Below are 5718 nucleotides of genomic sequence, written 5' to 3'. Positions count from 1 at the left end.
GGAGAAAGCTGCTGTCACTGTCACCCCTCCTTCCTTCTCTGAACAAGTAGTATATTATTACAATGCCCAAGAGTAAGTATCGGAGAATTCTGGAAATCATATAACTGTGAATTTGGTCTTGATTTTAAAAGATTATTTTAATGACATAGTTTTTTTGATTTGAAACTTACCAAAAATTTAAAAGTGGTGCTAAGTTAGTAAGTAATATTTGTTTTTCCATCTAATTCAAATTATTTTCCTAAACCTTGCCAGTCTTTTCTCAGTCTTTTGACGACTTGTTGTCTTTAACTCGTGTTCTTTGGCAGAGAATTGTTTATCATATTTGTAATCTGATCACATACACCAGGGCAGAAAAATAGTTCTTATCTCTTTGCTTACATTCTACCATACTCTGATTGCCGTTAAGTAGTAAAGGCTGTATCTGACCTCAGCAGAGGTTGGAAAAGTTTAGTTAGCATTTGCTAGCAAACAGCAACAGCTATGCAGAATTCTCATGCCAGTGTCTTAGGAACTGGTCCAGTGTGAAGTTTAGCTGTAGGTTCAGTTATACCCTGAGGCTGAAAGTATATTCAAACTGACGGTGCCTGGCTTCCAGGAGAGTGCCCTCAGCGTGAGGTTAGGCTTCTTGGCAGCGAGGAAGCAATGCTACCTGCTCCTTACGACTGGAGTAAACAAACTGGCCAAAGCAGTGCTGTTTCCCTTCATTATCCCGGGATGGCTACAGTTCAGCTGACCCTGCGAGCATTCGCAGACTGCTCCAGTGGTGGGATGTAAAGAAAAATAGTAAGGACACAGTATTCATTTGTATGTAGACACAGATGAATGTTTTATTACTCTAAAATTTATTTATAATAAATGCCTCTCAGGTAATGGCTTATGATCAAGGATACTTCACTAACCAAACTTGATTGTTTGAAAGGAAAGGAAATTTTGATCCTAATGAGATTAAATTTAGAGTGGGCAGTCTGCTTCAAAGCAGAGATTAAGCCCTTGGGTTTTATCATAGACTGCAAATTTTCAGGACCTAGTCTTCCTTCAACTGAAGCCAGAGGCAAAATTCCTGTTGAAGCAAAAGCAGGCAAAGGAATGTGTGCTCCAGTTGATAAACATATATACTGGAAAGTTACTCATACTTAAATTATAAACTGTTCAGTGCAAGTTTCCATATATTTGGTGTCCATACTAGGATGGCAGTTGATCACAAGCTGTTCAAACATGTTCTGCTTCAGCTTCTCAAGAAAACCCTCTATATTTACTGTCCTAGGTCCAAATGAAAGCCAGTCAGTAAGAATTTTTTTTTTTTGATTGATTTTATTAGGCTGTGGATCTAAGCCTCCAGTTTCCAGGCAGTTTGTTAAAGATACAAGTTGATCTTTTTGACAATGTGCTCAGGCCTTCTATGGCAGTTGCGTGCAATGGAGAAATTTTCTGATTTTTGTGGCTTTGATGCTTTCTGGAGCTGACTTACCCTTCAGCCTAATGAAAGGAAGGAAAGTACTGAGAAAACTAGAATCTCTGCATTTAAAAGCAATGACTTTGGTGGAGCTTGGTAGTGATATTGAGAGTTGCCCTATTAGAAATATGGCTTAAAATCAAGGCATAAAAAATTGTCACTGCTTTTCTTCAGAACAGGGGAAAAGAAGATACAATATTTGTATTTTATGGTGCCATACCTGGTACAAGAGAAGACCTATGTGACAACACTAATATGACTTGCAAACAGAAGCAATTAAGAACATTTATGGGAGGAACAACTGTTCTGATGTAACTATTCTACCTCATATGTGCCAAACCCGTCCCATTCTTCCTCTTCTCCTGCTGCAAAATTACTTCATAAGTTGTAGAGAAGTATAGTCATTGGCTTTTGATGCAAATGTTTTTTGGCTGGTTACTACATAGCTCTTCTTTGTTGGTATTGATTTTGAAAGGCAAGGTAAATAATAGTTTTAAAAGTGATGATTTCCTCTTAATATTGGGATGGTCTTACTTTTGGATTTTTCTTGTTCCTTGCTGGTTCAATATTAATAGTTTCATAAGCTGTGATAAAGGTTGACTTCTGAGACCTGCTCTTAAACTCTGCTTGAGGGTGTAATATGAAAGATTTTTGCTACCAGGTCACAGGTCTGGAAGTATGAAGACTTCTCTACAGCTTACTGGCCTTCAGGCCTGGACTGTATACCTGCTTTTCCTATATACTGCACTTGTCAGACAAGTATACAGCTAGAAAGCATCACACTATCAAAAGATATATACACCAGGTGAGTCATGGTCAGAGGGGATCTAAATGCCTAAGATTTGTATAAGGTGTAAAATCTGAGGTGCCTTGGAACGTGAATCAGACACCCTGGGTACGGAGGCATTCTCTGCAGAGCCTGGGACCATGCCAGCACTTTGGGATAAAAATTCCCAATGAATGACCTGCAAGTTCAACAGGGAGCTGCTTTGTGCAGACACAGTCCATACACCTCCCTGATGTCCTCTGTGCGTGTAATCCCTGACTTGGAATCTCATCCTAGAGATAAGCTTTTGTAACCTTTCCCTCAAGGACAGAGAAAGGCATACTGCCGATGCACTTCTCTCAGTTCTAAAATATCCTATAAGTAAAGAATTCACTCAGGAAATGAGAGACAGATTTGGTGTCTTCCTTGGCCTTCTGGCAGTGAAGGATTCCAGTGCTCAGGCATATGTCCTAACCAATGCATGGCTGGAAGTTGCAGCCCTTACTAGAAGTTATCATGGTACAGAAAGTAATTTAAATTTCTTTAGAACAGCCAACAGTGTCCTGGCCTGTATCAGGAATAGTGTGGCCAGCAGGAGTAGGGAAGTGATTGTGCCCCTGTACTCGGCACTGGTGAGGCCGCACCTCAAATACTGTGTTCAGTTTTGGGCCCCTCACTACAAGAAGGATGTTGAGGTGCTGGAGCGTGTCCAGAGAAGGGCAACGAAGCTGGTGAGGGGGCTGGAGCACAAGTCGGATGAGGAGCGGCTGAGGGAACTGGGGTTGTTTAGGCTGGAGAAGAGGAGGCTGAGGGGAGACCTTATTGCTCTCTACAACTACCTGAAAGGGGGTTGTGGCGACGAGGGAGTTGGCCTCTTCTCCCAAGTAACTAGTGATAGGACAAGAGGGAATGGCCTCAAGTTGCACCAGGGGAGGTTTAGATTGGATATTAGGAAAAATTTCTTCACTGAGAGGGTGGTCAGGCATGGGAACAGGCTGCCCAGGGAGGTGGTGGAGTCGCCATCTCTGGAGGTGTTCAAGAAACATGTGGATGTGGCGCTTCGGGACATGGTTTAGGGGACATGGTGGCGCTGGACTAATGGTTGGACTTGATGATCTCGAAGGTCCTTTCCAACCTAGTGATTCTGTGATTCTGTGAAATTAATAGAATTTTGTAAATTTAGATTGCTCGGGGATCTCCACTGGGAAGGGTGAATTTTGGACTGTGCTAACTACTATTTAATGTAAAATTCAGAAACAGTTCTGGCAGTTGCAGTAAGTACCTAAACCACTAAGCTTAGACTCTTCTACTCTTCTTCTGTGTGAAGGAATCTTTTTTTTTTTTTTTTTTACGTGCAGTGGTACATCATCAGCAATGGGGTTGCAATCTGAGGTCCCCTGAGCCTTGTGAGTACTCTTCAGCAAAATAGCGCATGGAGGACGACAGAATGGTTTGGGGTTGGTAAGGAACCTTTTAAAGATCATCTAGTCCAGCTGCCCTACTACGATTTTTCATCATATAGGTTTTTTCATCAGCCTCACTAGAGAACAGAAGTGAGCTCCTTCAGGCCATGTTCTTGACTGCTAGTCCTAATACCTGCAGCAACGTTCCCAAATGATGGTAGCTGTAGGTCTGTTCACATTCTTTGTACTGCTTGGTCCAGCAGCATAAAACTGAACCCTTGCACACTGGCTTCTTAACCAAACCAGAACTTCAAATCATGTCTGCTTACCCGCTACCTGTTCTTCCTCCAAACTTATATTCTATTTACAGCACAGTCCACTTTCTTTCCACTCTGGCTGAGTATCTCACCAGGTCTCAATCCTTTTATCCATATCCCACCAATGTTTTTTCCAGGTCAAAACTGTGCTCACAAATGCTTGCTTCCACATAAACTTTGTATATTTAAAAACATATTTTCTGTACCCACCACTTCCTACCTCGGTGTAATCGGGCTGTATGAAGGGTGTAAGTAATGCGTCATCACCACTCCTGTGAAAGGGAAATATTTGGATGTTTAGCTCGGCAGCTTTCATCATAAAAAGACTTTTATATTACAGGATACTTAAAACAGCAGCAGTCCCAGTTTTCTTGCAATATATATTTCTATAAAAAGTTTATAAACTAAACAAATTAAACTTTTGCACAAAATTGGTATTGCATATGAATGTATACAGCAATAGTGGAATATTCTTATTTGGAAACACATAACAAAATTAAGGATAACAATTAATAGAAAAATACAAGGCATCTTTGCCATTCATGTTTAGTGTAATATGTAGCCAGTCATAAGTTATTAAAAGATGCACAACAAAAGCCTGATGAATACAACCCTTTCTGTGCTACTCCATAACTACTATGAATTTTACACTCAACAGCAGGGGAGGGCTGGAAAAAGAGAAGCCCTAGATTCATAAGGAAAGTGCTCTTTTATTTTCTACTATGTATTTTACTTGGAAAAAAAGCTTTATTTTCTAAAGAATACTTGATGTCTGTTACTCACTTCTGGAATAACTCTGTGAAATATTGCATCATTTTAACCACACTTATGTAGGTATAGAAATATCAACACATTACTAGGTATGTAATCAAATTAAAGCCTTTTTTCAAGAAAACTATTCTTTCATCTTCAGAGAACCTCACACATCTTTAAAGATGTTTTTACTAGCATTAAAAAGTTGTTATTCTGTGAGCTGCTGAATCCCACTTACATGTCTGCCTACTTTCTTCTTTTCTAACCATGTAATCTGATATAAATAAGTTTGATTTCAAGGTTTGAGACCCATTTTAATTTGAATGCTTTCAGTTCCCCATGTGTGGTCTAATTTAATCTCCTTGCCCAAGATTCCTGTCTCTAACTGTCTAACCAATAACAACTTTGTAAAATCAAGACAGTACAAGGCAGCAGACAGGAAAAAAAACCCTGTTTATCAGAAATAGCAGGAATATCACTGTTGACTTCTGTGGTAGAGGAAGCAGTAGTATCAGCTAATATATTAGGATCCAGATCCTCAAAAAGAACTACTGTGCCTTAAATACTTTTCAAAATCTGTGCCAAAAGAACTGAACAACATCGGTCCACAGAAATCTGTGGGTAGAAGTTAAATGTCTTTTGATGTAAACTTTGCCAACCAGGTGGCAGTATCATTCACAATAGCAAAACCTCAACTAGTAAAAATACTGTTTAGCTACAATCTGTCATAGCTTTTCTTAAACTGCCTGACAATAATGGATCTTGCATCTCTGAAGCCCTGGCAGTACTTCACACTATCAGGAGAACTCTTCGAAAAGATATAGAATGGTAAGCTACAGAAGGCTTACAGAAGATAGTACCATCTATTATTTTTAACTTATAAGAAAAGAAGACATCTAGCCAGTGACAGCAAAAATGTCAGAGCTGTATTGTTTCCTCTGCTGATATCCGATAGCCTTAAGTGCACAATATGCAGAGCTTTAAACTTGGGGATAACTATATACTTATTGAAAATAATAGCTGTTG

The sequence above is a fragment of the Phaethon lepturus genome, unplaced genomic scaffold (genome assembly GCF_000687285.1).
Source record: "Phaethon lepturus isolate BGI_N335 unplaced genomic scaffold, ASM68728v1 scaffold1888, whole genome shotgun sequence".
Lineage (NCBI taxonomy): Eukaryota > Metazoa > Chordata > Aves > Phaethontiformes > Phaethontidae > Phaethon > Phaethon lepturus.
The sequence above is the reverse complement of the archived record's forward strand: the minus strand, read 5'-3'. Positions refer to the sequence as shown.